This window comes from Eucyclogobius newberryi, unplaced genomic scaffold (genome assembly GCF_026437365.1).
Source record: "Eucyclogobius newberryi isolate DKJ021-1_F unplaced genomic scaffold, fEucNew1.0.hap1 SCAF_36, whole genome shotgun sequence".
NCBI lineage: Eukaryota > Metazoa > Chordata > Actinopteri > Gobiiformes > Gobiidae > Eucyclogobius > Eucyclogobius newberryi.
In genome coordinates this window covers 393,049-411,141 of record NW_027316012.1, presented here as the reverse complement: position 1 = coordinate 411,141, position 18,093 = coordinate 393,049, and the positions used below count along the sequence as shown (strand labels likewise).

The window sequence follows — 18,093 nt, the reverse complement described above, 5'->3', positions numbered from 1 at the left end:
CAAAGCAACAAACGTGGGGTTTTACCTGACATAAATCCAGCAGTTTAGGCCAAAAAAAAGCAGCAGGTTTTTAGGTAGAAGGTCTTGCTTCGTTTGTACCATCAGTACTAAAGATCGGCTTTACCTAACAACGATCCAGCCCAATGAAAATCGGCAGGTTTGTAATATTTAAACTATTTCTCAAGCAAAATCTTTCAACCGCCACACATACTAAACTGGGCTAGTATGTCAAAATGTGCTCATGTGACTATATAAGACTAGAATTTGCTTGAAGGTACCTTCAGGGATGTAAAAGGAAGAGCAATTTTGCACATTTTTGGCGCTTTAGGTACGGTTCAAATGGGATTGCAATAAGTGTTCTGACCTCTAAGTCTGAAAAGAGATTTCCTTAAATTGACACATAACAAAGCAACAAACGTGGGGTTTTACCTGACATAAATCCAGCAGTTTAGGCCAAAAAAAGCAGCAGGTTTTTAGGTAGAAGGTCTTGCTTCGTTTGTACCATCAGTACTAAAGATCGGCTTTACCTAACAACGATCCAGCCCAATGAAAATCGGCAGGTTTGTAATATTTAAACTATTTCTCAAGCAAAATCTTTCACCCGCCACACATACTAAACTGGCTAGTATGTCAAAATGTGCTCATGTGACTATATAAGACTAGAATTTGCTTGAAGGTACCTTCAGGGATGTAAAAGGAAGAGCAATTTTGCACATTTTTGGCGCTTTAGGTACGGTTCAAATGGGATTGCAATAAGTGTTCTGACCTCTAAGTCTGAAAAGAGATTTCCTTAAATTGACACATAACAAAGCAACAAACGTGGGATTATACCTGACATAAATCCAGCAGTTTAGGCCAAAAAAAAAAACAGCAGGTTTTTAGGTAGAAGGTCTTGCTTCGTTTGTACCATCAGTACTAAAGATTGGCTTTACCTAACAACGATCCAGCCCAATGAAAATCGGCACGTTTGCAATATTTAAACTATTTCTCAAGCAACTGGCTAGTATGGGGATCGAACCCACGACCTTGGCGTTATTAGCACCACGCTCTAACCAACTAAGCTAACCAGCCAAAGTTGTCAGGAGTAAAATGTCAAAATGTGCTTATGTGACTATATAAGACTAGAATTTGCTTGATGGTACCTTCAGGGATGTAAAAGGAAGAGCAATTTTGCACATTTTTGGCGCTTTAGGTACGGTTCAAATGGGATTGAATTAAGTGTTCTGACCTCTAAGTCTGAAAAGAGATTTCCTTAAATTGACACATAACAAAGCAACAAACGTGGGATTATACCTGACATAAATCCAGCAGTTTAGGCCCAAAAAAAACAGCAGGTTTTTAGGTAGAAGGTCTTGCTTCGTTTGTACCACCAGTACTAAAGATCGGCTTTACCTAACAACGATCCAGCCCAATGAAAATCGGCAGGTTTGTAATATTTAAACTATTTCTCAAGCAAAATCTTTCAACCGCCACACATACTAAACTGGGCTAGTATGTCAAAATGTGCTCATGTGACTATATAAGACTAGAATTTGCTTGAAGGTACCTTCAGGGATGTAAAAGGAAGAGCAATTTTGCACATTTTTGGCGCTTTAGGTACGGTTCAAATGGGATTGCAATAAGTGTTCTGACCTCTAAGTCTGAAAAGAGATTTCCTTAAATTGACACATAACAAAGCAACAAACGTGGGGTTTTACCTGACATAAATCCAGCAGTTTAGGCCAAAAAAAGCAGCAGTTTTTAAGTAGAAGGTCTTGCTTCGTTTGTACCTTCAGTACTAAAGATTGGCTTTACCTAACAACGATCCAGCCCAATGAAAATCGGAAGGTTTGTAATGGTTAAATTCTTTCTTAATCAATATCTTACATGTGCTAAACAAACTCAACTGGCTAGAATGGGGATCTAACCCACGACCTTGGCGTTATTAGTACCACGCTAACCAGCCACATTTTCCACATGTAAAATGTCAAAATGTGCGCAAGGGACCATATAACATAAGAGTTGGCTTGAAGGTACCTTCAGGGATGTAAAAGAAAGAGCAATTTTGCACATTTTTGGCGCTTTAGGTACGGTTCAAATGGGATTGCAATAAGTGTTCTGACCTCTAAGTCTGAAAAGAGATTTCCTTAAATTGACACATAACAAAGCAACAAACGTGGGATTATACCTGACATAAATCCAGCAGTTTAGGCCAAAAAAAAACAGCAGGTTTTTAGGTAGAAGGTCTTGCTTCGTTTGTACCATCAGTACTAAAGATCGGCTTTACCTAACAACGATCCAGCCCAATGAAAATCGGCAGGTTTGTAATATTTAAACTATTTCTCAAGCAAAATACTTAATGTCCTATATGTACTTAACTGGCTAGTATGGGGATGGAACCCACGACCTTGGCCTTATTAGCACCACGCTCTAACCAACTGAGCTAACCAGCCAAAGCTCTTATGAGTGAAATGTCAAAATGTGCTCATGTGACTATATAAGACTAGAATTTGCTTGAAGGTACCTTCAGGGATGTAAAAGGAAGAGCAATTTTGCACATTTTTGGCGCTTTAGGTACGGTTCAAATGGGATTGCAATAAGAGTTCTGACCTCTAAGTCTGAAAAGAGATTTCCTTAAATTGACACATAACAAAGCACCAAACGTGGGATTATACCTGACATAAATCCACTAGTTTAGGCCAAAAAAGCAGCAGTTTTTAAGTATAAGGTCTTGCTTCGTTTGTACCTTCAGTACTAAAGATTGGCTTTACCTAACAACGATCCAGCCCAATGAAAATAGGAAGGTTTGTAATAGTTAAATTCTTTCTTAATCAATATCTTACATATACTAAACTTACTCAACTGGCTAGAATGGGGATCTAACCCTCGACCTTGGTGTTATTAGTACCACGCTAACCAGCCACATTTTCCACATGTAAAATGTCAAAATGTGCGCAAGGGACCATATAATATAAGAGTTGGCTTGAAGGTACCTTCAGGGATGTAAAAGGAAGAGCAATTTTGCACATTTTTGGCGCTTTAGGTACGGTTCAAATGGGATTGAAATAAGTGTTCTGACCTCTAAGTCTGAAAAGAGATTTCCTTAAATTGAGACATAACAAAGCAACAAACGTGGGATTATACCTGACATAAATCCAGCAGTTTAGGCCAAAAAAAAAACAGCAGGTTTTTAGGTAGAAGGTCTTGCTTCGTTTGTACCATCAGTACTAAAGATCGGCTTTACCTAACAACGATCCAGCCCAATGAAAATCGGCAGGTTTGTAATATTTAAACTATTTCTCAAGCAATATCTTTCGGCCGCCACACATACTAAACTGGCTTGTATGGGCATCGAACCCACAACCTTGGTGTTATTAGCACTACGCTCTAACCAACTGAGCTAACGAGCCAAGGTTCTCAGGTTTAAAATGTCAAAATGTGCTCATGTGACTTTATACGACTAGAATTTGCTTGAAGGTACCTTCACGGATGTAAAAGGAAGAGCAATTTTGCACATTTTTGGCGCTTTAGGTACGGTTCAAATGGGATTGCAATAAGTGTTCTGACCTCTAAGTCTGAAAAGAGATTTCCTTAAATTGACACATAACAAAGCAACAAACGTGGGGTTTTACCTGACATAAATCCAGCAGTTTAGGCCAAAAAAAGCAGCAGGTTTTTAGGTAGAAGGTCTTGCTTCGTTTGTACCATCAGTACTAAAGATCGGCTTTACCTAACAACGATCCAGCCCAATGAAAATCAGCAGGTTTGTAATATTTAAACTATTTCTCAAGCAAAATCTTTCACCCGCCACACATACTAAACTGGCTAGTATGTCAAAATGTGCTCATGTGACTATATAAGACTAGAATTTGCTTGAAGGTACCTTCAGGGATGTAAAAGGAAGAGCAATTTTGCACATTTTTGGCGCTTTAGGTACGGTTCAAATGGGATTGAATTAAGTGTTCTGACCTCTAAGTCTGAAAAGAGATTTCCTTAAATTGACACATAACAAAGCAACAAACGTGGGATTATACCTGACATAAATCCAGCAGTTTAGGCCAAAAAAAAACAGCAGGTTTTTAGGTAGAAGGTCTTGCTTCGTTCGTACCATCAGTACTAAAGATCGGCTTTACCTAACAACGATCCAGCCCAATGAAAATCGGCAGGTTTGTAATATTTAAACTATTTCTCAAGCAAAATACTTAATGTCCTATATGTACTTAACTGGCTAGTATGGGGATGGAACCCACGAACTTGGCCTTATTAGCACCACGCTCTAACCAACTGAGCTAACCAGCCAAAGTTCTTATGAGTGAAATGTCAAAATGTGCTCATGTGACTATATAAGACTAGAATTTGCTTGAAGGTACCTTCAGGGATGTAAAAGGAAGAGCAATTTTGCACATTTTTGGCGCTTTAGGTACGGTTCAAATGGGATTGCAATAAGAGTTCTGACCTCTAAGTCTGAAAAGAGATTTCCTTAAATTGACACATAACAAAGCACCAAACGTGGGATTATACCTGACATAAATCCACTAGTTTAGGCCAAAAAAGCAGCAGTTTTTAAGTATAAGGTCTTGCTTCGTTTGTACCTTCAGTACTAAAGATTGGCTTTACCTAACAACGATCCAGCCCAATGAAAATAGGAAGGTTTGTAATAGTTAAATTCTTTCTTAATCAATATCTTACATATACTAAACTTACTCAACTGGCTAGAATGGGGATCTAACCCTCGACCTTGGTGTTATTAGTACCACGCTAACCAGCCACATTTTCCACATGTAAAATGTCAAAATGTGCGCAAGGGACCATATAATATAAGAGTTGGCTTGAAGGTACCTTCAGGGATGTAAAAGGAAGAGCAATTTTGCACATTTTTGGCGCTTTAGGTACGGTTCGAATGGGATTGAAATAAGTGTTCTGACCTCTAAGTCTGAAAAGAGATTTCCTTAAATTGAGACATAACAAAGCAACAAACGTGGGATTATACCTGACATAAATCCAGCAGTTTAGGCCAAAAAAAAAACAGCAGGTTTTTAGGTAGAAGGTCTTGCTTCGTTTGTACCATCAGTACTAAAGATCGGCTTTACCTAACAACGATCCAGCCCAATGAAAATCGGCAGGTTTGTAATATTTAAACTATTTCTCAAGCAATATCTTTCGGCCGCCACACATACTAAACTGGCTTGTATGGGCATCGAACCCACAACCTTGGTGTTATTAGCACTACGCTCTAACCAACTGAGCTAACGAGCCAAGGTTCTCAGGTTTAAAATGTCAAAATGTGCTCATGTGACTTTATACGACTAGAATTTGCTTGAAGGTACCTTCAGGGATGTAAAAGGAAGAGCAATTTTGCACATTTTTGGCGCTTTAGGTACGGTTCAAATGGGATTGAATTAAGTGTTCTGACCTCTAAGTCTGAAAAGAGATTTCCTTAAATTGACACATAACAAAGCAACAAACGTGGGGTTTTACCTGACATAAATCCAGCAGTTTAGGCCAAAAAAAGCAGCAGGTTTTTAGGTAGAAGGTCTTGCTTCGTTTGTACCATCAGTACTAAAGATCGGCTTTACCTAACAACGATCCAGCCCAATGAAAATCAGCAGGTTTGTAATATTTAAACTATTTCTCAAGCAAAATCTTTCACCCGCCACACATACTAAACTGGCTAGTATGTCAAAATGTGCTCATGTGACTATATAAGACTAGAATTTGCTTGAAGGTACCTTCAGGGATGTAAAAGGAAGAGCAATTTTGCACATTTTTGGCGCTTTAGGTACGGTTCAAATGGGATTGAATTAAGTGTTCTGACCTCTAAGTCTGAAAAGAGATTTCCTTAAATTGACACATAACAAAGCAACAAACGTGGGATTATACCTGACATAAATCCAGCAGTTTAGGCCAAAAAAAAACAGCAGGTTTTTAGGTAGAAGGTCTTGCTTCGTTCGTACCACCAGTACTAAAGATCGGCTTTACCTAACAACGATCCAGCCCAATGAAAATCGGCAGGTTTGTAATATTTAAACTATTTCTCAAGCAAAATCTTTCAACCGCCACACATACTAAACTGGCTAGTATGGGCATCGAACCCACAACCTTGGCGTTATTAGCACCACGCTCTAACCAACTGAGCTAACCAGCCAAGGTTCTTAGGTTTAAAATGTCAAAATCTGATCATGTGACTTAAAACGACTAGAATTTGCTTGAAGGTACCTTCACGGATGTAAAAGGAAGAGCAATTTTGCACATTTTTGGCGCTTTAGGTACGGTTCAAATGGGATTGCAATAAGTGTTCTGACCTCTAAGTCTGAAAAGAGATTTCCTTGAATTGACACATAACAAAGCAACAAACGTGGGGTTTTACCTGACATAAATCCAGCAGTTTAGGCCAAAAAAAAGCAGCAGGTTTTTAGGTAGAAGGTCTTGCTTCGTTTGTACCATCAGTACTAAAGATCGGCTTTACCTAACAACGATCCAGCCCAATGAAAATCGGCAGGTTTGTAATATTTAAACTATTTCTCAAGCAAAATCTTTCAACCGCCACACATACTAAACTGGGCTAGTATGTCAAAATGTGCTCATGTGACTATATAAGACTAGAATTTGCTTGAAGGTACCTTCAGGGATGTAAAAGGAAGAGCAATTTTGCACATTTTTGGCGCTTTAGGTACGGTTCAAATGGGATTGCAATAAGTGTTCTGACCTCTAAGTCTGAAAAGAGATTTCCTTAAATTGACACATAACAAAGCAACAAACGTGGGGTTTTACCTGACATAAATCCAGCAGTTTAGGCCATAAAAAGCAGCAGGTTTTAAGGTAGAAGGTCTTGCTTCGTTTGTACCATCAGTACTAAAGATCGGCTTTACCTAACAACGATCCAGCCCAATGAAAATCGGCAGGTTTGTAATATTTAAACTATTTCTCAAGCAAAATCTTTCAACCGCCACACATACTAAACTGGGCTAGTATGTCAAAATGTGCTCATGTGACTATATAAGACTAGAATTTGCTTGAAGGTACCTTCAGGGATGTAAAAGGAAGAGCAATTTTGCACATTTTTGGCGCTTTAGGTACGGTTCAAATGGGATTGAAATAAGTGTTCTGACCTCTAAGTCTGAAAAGAGATTTCCTTAAATTGACACATAACAAAGCACCAAACGTGGGATTATACCTGACATAAATCCACTAGTTTAGGCCAAAAAAAGCAGCAGTTTTTAAGTATAAGGTCTTGCTTCGTTTGTACCTTCAGTACTAAAGATTGGCTTTACCTAACAACGATCCAGCCCAATGAAAATAGGAAGGTTTGTAATAGTTAAATTCTTTCTTAATCAATATCTTACATATACTAAACTTACTCAACTGGCTAGAATGGGGATCTAACCCTCGACCTTGGTGTTATTAGTACCACGCTAACCAGCCACATTTTCCACATGTAAAATGTCAAAATGTGCGCAAGGGACCATATAATATAAGAGTTGGCTTGAAGGTACCTTCAGGGATGTAAAAGGAAGAGCAATTTTGCACATTTTTGGCGCTTTAGGTACGGTTCAAATGGGATTGAAATAAGTGTTCTGACCTCTAAGTCTGAAAAGAGATTTCCTTAAATTGACACATAACAAAGCAACAAACGTGGGATTATACCTGACATAAATCCAGCAGTTTAGGCCAAAAAAAAAACAGCAGGTTTTTAGGTAGAAGGTCTTGCTTCGTTTGTACCATCAGTACTAAAGATTGGCTTTACCTAACAACGATCCAGCCCAATGAAAATAGGAAGGTTTGTAATAGTTAAATTCTTTCTTAATCAATATCTTACATATACTAAACTTACTCAACTGGCTAGAATGGGGATCTAACCCTCGACCTTGGTGTTATTAGTACCACGCTAACCAGCCACATTTTCCACATGTAAAATGTCAAAATGTGCGCAAGGGACCATATAATATAAGAGTTGGCTTGAAGGTACCTTCAGGGATGTAAAAGGAAGAGCAATTTTGCACATTTTTGGCGCTTTAGGTACGGTTCAAATGGGATTGAAATAAGTGTTCTGACCTCTAAGTCTGAAAAGAGATTTCCTTAAATTGAGACATAACAAAGCAACAAACGTGGGATTATACCTGACATAAATCCAGCAGTTTAGGCCAAAAAAAAAACAGCAGGTTTTTAGGTAGAAGGTCTTGCTTCGTTTGTACCATCAGTACTAAAGATCGGCTTTACCTAACAACGATCCAGCCCAATGAAAATCGGCAGGTTTGTAATATTTAAACTATTTCTCAAGCAATATCTTTCGGCCGCCACTCATACTAAACTGGCTTGTATGGGCATCGAACCCACAACCTTGGTGTTATTAGCACTACGCTCTAACCAACTGAGCTAACGAGCCAAGGTTCTCAGGTTTAAAATGTCAAAATGTGCTCATGTGACTTTATACGACTAGAATTTGCTTGAAGGTACCTTCACGGATGTAAAAGGAAGAGCAATTTTGCACATTTTTGGCGCTTTAGGTACGGTTCAAATGGGATTGCAATAAGTGTTCTGACCTCTAAGTCTGAAAAGAGATTTCCTTAAATTGACACATAACAAAGCAACAAACGTGGGGTTTTACCTGACATAAATCCAGCAGTTTAGGCCAAAAAAAGCAGCAGGTTTTTAGGTAGAAGGTCTTGCTTCGTTTGTACCATCAGTACTAAAGATCGGCTTTACCTAACAACGATCCAGCCCAATGAAAATCAGCAGGTTTGTAATATTTAAACTATTTCTCAAGCAAAATCTTTCACCCGCCACACATACTAAACTGGCTAGTATGTCAAAATGTGCTCATGTGACTATATAAGACTAGAATTTGCTTGAAGGTACCTTCAGGGATGTAAAAGGAAGAGCAATTTTGCACATTTTTGGCGCTTTAGGTACGGTTCAAATGGGATTGAATTAAGTGTTCTGACCTCTAAGTCTGAAAAGAGATTTCCTTAAATTGACACATAACAAAGCAACAAACGTGGGATTATACCTGACATAAATCCAGCAGTTTAGGCCAAAAAAAAACAGCAGGTTTTTAGGTAGAAGGTCTTGCTTCGTTCGTACCATCAGTACTAAAGATCGGCTTTACCTAACAACGATCCAGCCCAATGAAAATCGGCAGGTTTGTAATATTTAAACTATTTCTCAAGCAAAATACTTAATGTCCTATATGTACTTAACTGGCTAGTATGGGGATGGAACCCACGACCTTGGCCTTATTAGCACCACGCTCTAACCAACTGAGCTAACCAGCCAAAGTTCTTATGAGTGAAATGTCAAAATGTGCTCATGTGACTATATAAGACTAGAATTTGCTTGAAGGTACCTTCAGGGATGTAAAAGGAAGAGCAATTTTGCACATTTTTGGCGCTTTAGGTACGGTTCAAATGGGATTGCAATAAGAGTTCTGACCTCTAAGTCTGAAAAGAGATTTCCTTAAATTGACACATAACAAAGCACCAAACGTGGGATTATACCTGACATAAATCCACTAGTTTAGGCCAAAAAAGCAGCAGTTTTTAAGTATAAGGTCTTGCTTCGTTTGTACCTTCAGTACTAAAGATTGGCTTTACCTAACAACGATCCAGCCCAATGAAAATAGGAAGGTTTGTAATAGTTAAATTCTTTCTTAATCAATATCTTACATATACTAAACTTACTCAACTGGCTAGAATGGGGATCTAACCCTCGACCTTGGTGTTATTAGTACCACGCTAACCAGCCACATTTTCCACATGTAAAATGTCAAAATGTGCGCAAGGGACCATATAATATAAGAGTTGGCTTGAAGGTACCTTCAGGGATGTAAAAGGAAGAGCAATTTTGCACATTTTTGGCGCTTTAGGTACGGTTCGAATGGGATTGAAATAAGTGTTCTGACCTCTAAGTCTGAAAAGAGATTTCCTTAAATTGAGACATAACAAAGCAACAAACGTGGGATTATACCTGACATAAATCCAGCAGTTTAGGCCAAAAAAAAAACAGCAGGTTTTTAGGTAGAAGGTCTTGCTTCGTTTGTACCATCAGTACTAAAGATCGGCTTTACCTAACAACGATCCAGCCCAATGAAAATCGGCAGGTTTGTAATATTTAAACTATTTCTCAAGCAATATCTTTCGGCCGCCACACATACTAAACTGGCTTGTATGGGCATCGAACCCACAACCTTGGTGTTATTAGCACTACGCTCTAACCAACTGAGCTAACGAGCCAAGGTTCTCAGGTTTAAAATGTCAAAATGTGCTCATGTGACTTTATACGACTAGAATTTGCTTGAAGGTACCTTCAGGGATGTAAAAGGAAGAGCAATTTTGCACATTTTTGGCGCTTTAGGTACGGTTCAAATGGGATTGAATTAAGTGTTCTGACCTCTAAGTCTGAAAAGAGATTTCCTTAAATTGACACATAACAAAGCAACAAACGTGGGGTTTTACCTGACATAAATCCAGCAGTTTAGGCCAAAAAAAGCAGCAGGTTTTTAGGTAGAAGGTCTTGCTTCGTTTGTACCATCAGTACTAAAGATCGGCTTTACCTAACAACGATCCAGCCCAATGAAAATCAGCAGGTTTGTAATATTTAAACTATTTCTCAAGCAAAATCTTTCACCCGCCACACATACTAAACTGGCTAGTATGTCAAAATGTGCTCATGTGACTATATAAGACTAGAATTTGCTTGAAGGTACCTTCAGGGATGTAAAAGGAAGAGCAATTTTGCACATTTTTGGCGCTTTAGGTACGGTTCAAATGGGATTGAATTAAGTGTTCTGACCTCTAAGTCTGAAAAGAGATTTCCTTAAATTGACACATAACAAAGCAACAAACGTGGGATTATACCTGACATAAATCCAGCAGTTTAGGCCAAAAAAAAACAGCAGGTTTTTAGGTAGAAGGTCTTGCTTCGTTCGTACCACCAGTACTAAAGATCGGCTTTACCTAACAACGATCCAGCCCAATGAAAATCGGCAGGTTTGTAATATTTAAACTATTTCTCAAGCAAAATCTTTCAACCGCCACACATACTAAACTGGCTAGTATGGGCATCGAACCCACAACCTTGGCGTTATTAGCACCACGCTCTAACCAACTGAGCTAACCAGCCAAGGTTCTTAGGTTTAAAATGTCAAAATCTGATCATGTGACTTAAAACGACTAGAATTTGCTTGAAGGTACCTTCACGGATGTAAAAGGAAGAGCAATTTTGCACATTTTTGGCGCTTTAGGTACGGTTCAAATGGGATTGCAATAAGTGTTCTGACCTCTAAGTCTGAAAAGAGATTTCCTTGAATTGACACATAACAAAGCAACAAACGTGGGGTTTTACCTGACATAAATCCAGCAGTTTAGGCCAAAAAAAAGCAGCAGGTTTTTAGGTAGAAGGTCTTGCTTCGTTTGTACCATCAGTACTAAAGATCGGCTTTACCTAACAACGATCCAGCCCAATGAAAATCGGCAGGTTTGTAATATTTAAACTATTTCTCAAGCAAAATCTTTCAACCGCCACACATACTAAACTGGGCTAGTATGTCAAAATGTGCTCATGTGACTATATAAGACTAGAATTTGCTTGAAGGTACCTTCAGGGATGTAAAAGGAAGAGCAATTTTGCACATTTTTGGCGCTTTAGGTACGGTTCAAATGGGATTGCAATAAGTGTTCTGACCTCTAAGTCTGAAAAGAGATTTCCTTAAATTGACACATAACAAAGCAACAAACGTGGGGTTTTACCTGACATAAATCCAGCAGTTTAGGCCATAAAAAGCAGCAGGTTTTAAGGTAGAAGGTCTTGCTTCGTTTGTACCATCAGTACTAAAGATCGGCTTTACCTAACAACGATCCAGCCCAATGAAAATCGGCAGGTTTGTAATATTTAAACTATTTCTCAAGCAAAATCTTTCAACCGCCACACATACTAAACTGGGCTAGTATGTCAAAATGTGCTCATGTGACTATATAAGACTAGAATTTGCTTGAAGGTACCTTCAGGGATGTAAAAGGAAGAGCAATTTTGCACATTTTTGGCGCTTTAGGTACGGTTCAAATGGGATTGAAATAAGTGTTCTGACCTCTAAGTCTGAAAAGAGATTTCCTTAAATTGACACATAACAAAGCACCAAACGTGGGATTATACCTGACATAAATCCACTAGTTTAGGCCAAAAAAAGCAGCAGTTTTTAAGTATAAGGTCTTGCTTCGTTTGTACCTTCAGTACTAAAGATTGGCTTTACCTAACAACGATCCAGCCCAATGAAAATAGGAAGGTTTGTAATAGTTAAATTCTTTCTTAATCAATATCTTACATATACTAAACTTACTCAACTGGCTAGAATGGGGATCTAACCCTCGACCTTGGTGTTATTAGTACCACGCTAACCAGCCACATTTTCCACATGTAAAATGTCAAAATGTGCGCAAGGGACCATATAATATAAGAGTTGGCTTGAAGGTACCTTCAGGGATGTAAAAGGAAGAGCAATTTTGCACATTTTTGGCGCTTTAGGTACGGTTCAAATGGGATTGAAATAAGTGTTCTGACCTCTAAGTCTGAAAAGAGATTTCCTTAAATTGACACATAACAAAGCAACAAACGTGGGATTATACCTGACATAAATCCAGCAGTTTAGGCCAAAAAAAAAACAGCAGGTTTTTAGGTAGAAGGTCTTGCTTCGTTTGTACCATCAGTACTAAAGATTGGCTTTACCTAACAACGATCCAGCCCAATGAAAATAGGAAGGTTTGTAATAGTTAAATTCTTTCTTAATCAATATCTTACATATACTAAACTTACTCAACTGGCTAGAATGGGGATCTAACCCTCGACCTTGGTGTTATTAGTACCACGCTAACCAGCCACATTTTCCACATGTAAAATGTCAAAATGTGCGCAAGGGACCATATAATATAAGAGTTGGCTTGAAGGTACCTTCAGGGATGTAAAAGGAAGAGCAATTTTGCACATTTTTGGCGCTTTAGGTACGGTTCAAATGGGATTGAAATAAGTGTTCTGACCTCTAAGTCTGAAAAGAGATTTCCTTAAATTGAGACATAACAAAGCAACAAACGTGGGATTATACCTGACATAAATCCAGCAGTTTAGGCCAAAAAAAAAACAGCAGGTTTTAAGGTAGAAGGTCTTGCTTCGTTTGTACCATCAGTACTAAAGATCGGCTTTACCTAACAACGATCCAGCCCAATGAAAATCGGCAGGTTTGTAATATTTAAACTATTTCTCAAGCAAAATCTTTCAACCGCCACACATACTAAACTGGGCTAGTATGTCAAAATGTGCTCATGTGACTATATAAGACTAGAATTTGCTTGAAGGTACCTTCAGGGATGTAAAAGGAAGAGCAATTTTGCACATTTTTGGCGCTTTAGGTACGGTTCAAATGGGATTGAAATAAGTGTTCTGACCTCTAAGTCTGAAAAGAGATTTCCTTAAATTGACACATAACAAAGCACCAAACGTGGGATTATACCTGACATAAATCCACTAGTTTAGGCCAAAAAAAGCAGCAGTTTTTAAGTATAAGGTCTTGCTTCGTTTGTACCTTCAGTACTAAAGATTGGCTTTACCTAACAACGATCCAGCCCAATGAAAATAGGAAGGTTTGTAATAGTTAAATTCTTTCTTAATCAATATCTTACATATACTAAACTTACTCAACTGGCTAGAATGGGGATCTAACCCTCGACCTTGGTGTTATTAGTACCACGCTAACCAGCCACATTTTCCACATGTAAAATGTCAAAATGTGCGCAAGGGACCATATAATATAAGAGTTGGCTTGAAGGTACCTTCAGGGATGTAAAAGGAAGAGCAATTTTGCACATTTTTGGCGCTTTAGGTACGGTTCAAATGGGATTGAAATAAGTGTTCTGACCTCTAAGTCTGAAAAGAGATTTCCTTAAATTGACACATAACAAAGCAACAAACGTGGGATTATACCTGACATAAATCCAGCAGTTTAGGCCAAAAAAAAAACAGCAGGTTTTTAGGTAGAAGGTCTTGCTTCGTTTGTACCATCAGTACTAAAGATTGGCTTTACCTAACAACGATCCAGCCCAATGAAAATAGGAAGGTTTGTAATAGTTAAATTCTTTCTTAATCAATATCTTACATATACTAAACTTACTCAACTGGCTAGAATGGGGATCTAACCCTCGACCTTGGTGTTATTAGTACCACGCTAACCAGCCACATTTTCCACATGTAAAATGTCAAAATGTGCGCAAGGGACCATATAATATAAGAGTTGGCTTGAAGGTACCTTCAGGGATGTAAAAGGAAGAGCAATTTTGCACATTTTTGGCGCTTTAGGTACGGTTCAAATGGGATTGAAATAAGTGTTCTGACCTCTAAGTCTGAAAAGAGATTTCCTTAAATTGAGACATAACAAAGCAACAAACGTGGGATTATACCTGACATAAATCCAGCAGTTTAGGCCAAAAAAAAAACAGCAGGTTTTTAGGTAGAAGGTCTTGCTTCGTTTGTACCATCAGTACTAAAGATCGGCTTTACCTAACAACGATCCAGCCCAATGAAAATCGGCAGGTTTGTAATATTTAAACTATTTCTCAAGCAATATCTTTCGGCCGCCACTCATACTAAACTGGCTTGTATGGGCATCGAACCCACAACCTTGGTGTTATTAGCACTACGCTCTAACCAACTGAGCTAACGAGCCAAGGTTCTCAGGTTTAAAATGTCAAAATGTGCTCATGTGACTTTATACGACTAGAATTTGCTTGAAGGTACCTTCACGGATGTAAAAGGAAGAGCAATTTTGCACATTTTTGGCGCTTTAGGTACGGTTCAAATGGGATTGCAATAAGTGTTCTGACCTCTAAGTCTGAAAAGAGATTTCCTTAAATTGACACATAACAAAGCAACAAACGTGGGGTTTTACCTGACATAAATCCAGCAGTTTAGGCCAAAAAAAGCAGCAGGTTTTTAGGTAGAAGGTCTTGCTTCGTTTGTACCATCAGTACTAAAGATCGGCTTTACCTAACAACGATCCAGCCCAATGAAAATCAGCAGGTTTGTAATATTTAAACTATTTCTCAAGCAAAATCTTTCACCCGCCACACATACTAAACTGGCTAGTATGTCAAAATGTGCTCATGTGACTATATAAGACTAGAATTTGCTTGAAGGTACCTTCAGGGATGTAAAAGGAAGAGCAATTTTGCACATTTTTGGCGCTTTAGGTACGGTTCAAATGGGATTGAATTAAGTGTTCTGACCTCTAAGTCTGAAAAGAGATTTCCTTAAATTGACACATAACAAAGCAACAAACGTGGGATTATACCTGACATAAATCCAGCAGTTTAGGCCAAAAAAAAACAGCAGGTTTTTAGGTAGAAGGTCTTGCTTCGTTCGTACCATCAGTACTAAAGATCGGCTTTACCTAACAACGATCCAGCCCAATGAAAATCGGCAGGTTTGTAATATTTAAACTATTTCTCAAGCAAAATACTTAATGTCCTATATGTACTTAACTGGCTAGTATGGGGATGGAACCCACGACCTTGGCCTTATTAGCACCACGCTCTAACCAACTGAGCTAACCAGCCAAAGTTCTTATGAGTGAAATGTCAAAATGTGCTCATGTGACTATATAAGACTAGAATTTGCTTGAAGGTACCTTCAGGGATGTAAAAGGAAGAGCAATTTTGCACATTTTTGGCGCTTTAGGTACGGTTCAAATGGGATTGCAATAAGAGTTCTGACCTCTAAGTCTGAAAAGAGATTTCCTTAAATTGACACATAACAAAGCACCAAACGTGGGATTATACCTGACATAAATCCACTAGTTTAGGCCAAAAAAGCAGCAGTTTTTAAGTATAAGGTCTTGCTTCGTTTGTACCTTCAGTACTAAAGATTGGCTTTACCTAACAACGATCCAGCCCAATGAAAATAGGAAGGTTTGTAATAGTTAAATTCTTTCTTAATCAATATCTTACATATACTAAACTTACTCAACTGGCTAGAATGGGGATCTAACCCTCGACCTTGGTGTTATTAGTACCACGCTAACCAGCCACATTTTCCACATGTAAAATGTCAAAATGTGCGCAAGGGACCATATAATATAAGAGTTGGCTTGAAGGTACCTTCAGGGATGTAAAAGGAAGAGCAATTTTGCACATTTTTGGCGCTTTAGGTACGGTTCGAATGGGATTGAAATAAGTGTTCTGACCTCTAAGTCTGAAAAGAGATTTCCTTAAATTGAGACATAACAAAGCAACAAACGTGGGATTATACCTGACATAAATCCAGCAGTTTAGGCCAAAAAAAAAACAGCAGGTTTTTAGGTAGAAGGTCTTGCTTCGTTTGTACCATCAGTACTAAAGATCGGCTTTACCTAACAACGATCCAGCCCAATGAAAATCGGCAGGTTTGTAATATTTAAACTATTTCTCAAGCAATATCTTTCGGCCGCCACACATACTAAACTGGCTTGTATGGGCATCGAACCCACAACCTTGGTGTTATTAGCACTACGCTCTAACCAACTGAGCTAACGAGCCAAGGTTCTCAGGTTTAAAATGTCAAAATGTGCTCATGTGACTTTATACGACTAGAATTTGCTTGAAGGTACCTTCAGGGATGTAAAAGGAAGAGCAATTTTGCACATTTTTGGCGCTTTAGGTACGGTTCAAATGGGATTGAATTAAGTGTTCTGACCTCTAAGTCTGAAAAGAGATTTCCTTAAATTGACACATAACAAAGCAACAAACGTGGGGTTTTACCTGACATAAATCCAGCAGTTTAGGCCAAAAAAAGCAGCAGGTTTTTAGGTAGAAGGTCTTGCTTCGTTTGTACCATCAGTACTAAAGATCGGCTTTACCTAACAACGATCCAGCCCAATGAAAATCAGCAGGTTTGTAATATTTAAACTATTTCTCAAGCAAAATCTTTCACCCGCCACACATACTAAACTGGCTAGTATGTCAAAATGTGCTCATGTGACTATATAAGACTAGAATTTGCTTGAAGGTACCTTCAGGGATGTAAAAGGAAGAGCAATTTTGCACATTTTTGGCGCTTTAGGTACGGTTCAAATGGGATTGAATTAAGTGTTCTGACCTCTAAGTCTGAAAAGAGATTTCCTTAAATTGACACATAACAAAGCAACAAACGTGGGATTATACCTGACATAAATCCAGCAGTTTAGGCCAAAAAAAAACAGCAGGTTTTTAGGTAGAAGGTCTTGCTTCGTTCGTACCACCAGTACTAAAGATCGGCTTTACCTAACAACGATCCAGCCCAATGAAAATCGGCAGGTTTGTAATATTTAAACTATTTCTCAAGCAAAATCTTTCAACCGCCACACATACTAAACTGGCTAGTATGGGCATCGAACCCACAACCTTGGCGTTATTAGCACCACGCTCTAACCAACTGAGCTAACCAGCCAAGGTTCTTAGGTTTAAAATGTCAAAATCTGATCATGTGACTTAAAACGACTAGAATTTGCTTGAAGGTACCTTCACGGATGTAAAAGGAAGAGCAATTTTGCACATTTTTGGCGCTTTAGGTACGGTTCAAATGGGATTGCAATAAGTGTTCTGACCTCTAAGTCTGAAAAGAGATTTCCTTGAATTGACACATAACAAAGCAACAAACGTGGGGTTTTACCTGACATAAATCCAGCAGTTTAGGCCAAAAAAAAGCAGCAGGTTTTTAGGTAGAAGGTCTTGCTTCGTTTGTACCATCAGTACTAAAGATCGGCTTTACCTAACAACGATCCAGCCCAATGAAAATCGGCAGGTTTGTAATATTTAAACTATTTCTCAAGCAAAATCTTTCAACCGCCACACATACTAAACTGGGCTAGTATGTCAAAATGTGCTCATGTGACTATATAAGACTAGAATTTGCTTGAAGGTACCTTCAGGGATGTAAAAGGAAGAGCAATTTTGCACATTTTTGGCGCTTTAGGTACGGTTCAAATGGGATTGCAATAAGTGTTCTGACCTCTAAGTCTGAAAAGAGATTTCCTTAAATTGACACATAACAAAGCAACAAACGTGGGGTTTTACCTGACATAAATCCAGCAGTTTAGGCCATAAAAAGCAGCAGGTTTTAAGG

The 18,093-nt window shown here is 38.5% G+C and overlaps 7 non-coding genes across 7 annotated transcripts; all 7 read right to left on the bottom strand.

Moving 5' to 3' along the window:
• Positions 1-997: 997 nt before the first annotated feature.
• Positions 998-1,071, bottom strand: trnai-aau (transfer RNA isoleucine (anticodon AAU)). Its single transcript has one exon. It is a non-coding gene; the product is annotated as a tRNA-Ile (tRNA).
• A 1,287-nt stretch (positions 1,072-2,358) lies between these two features.
• On the bottom strand, positions 2,359-2,432 carry trnai-aau (transfer RNA isoleucine (anticodon AAU)). The gene has a single exon. It is a non-coding gene; the product is annotated as a tRNA-Ile (tRNA).
• A 3,618-nt stretch (positions 2,433-6,050) lies between these two features.
• On the bottom strand, positions 6,051-6,124 carry trnai-aau (transfer RNA isoleucine (anticodon AAU)). Its single transcript has one exon. It is a non-coding gene; the product is annotated as a tRNA-Ile (tRNA).
• Positions 6,125-9,177: 3,053 nt separating this feature from the next.
• trnai-aau (transfer RNA isoleucine (anticodon AAU)) lies at positions 9,178-9,251 on the bottom strand. The gene has a single exon. It is a non-coding gene; the product is annotated as a tRNA-Ile (tRNA).
• A 1,772-nt stretch (positions 9,252-11,023) lies between these two features.
• trnai-aau (transfer RNA isoleucine (anticodon AAU)) lies at positions 11,024-11,097 on the bottom strand. The gene has a single exon. It is a non-coding gene; the product is annotated as a tRNA-Ile (tRNA).
• A 4,401-nt stretch (positions 11,098-15,498) lies between these two features.
• On the bottom strand, positions 15,499-15,572 carry trnai-aau (transfer RNA isoleucine (anticodon AAU)). The gene has a single exon. It is a non-coding gene; the product is annotated as a tRNA-Ile (tRNA).
• Positions 15,573-17,344: 1,772 nt separating this feature from the next.
• trnai-aau (transfer RNA isoleucine (anticodon AAU)) lies at positions 17,345-17,418 on the bottom strand. Its single transcript has one exon. It is a non-coding gene; the product is annotated as a tRNA-Ile (tRNA).
• Between the last annotated feature and the right edge of the window lie 675 nt (positions 17,419-18,093).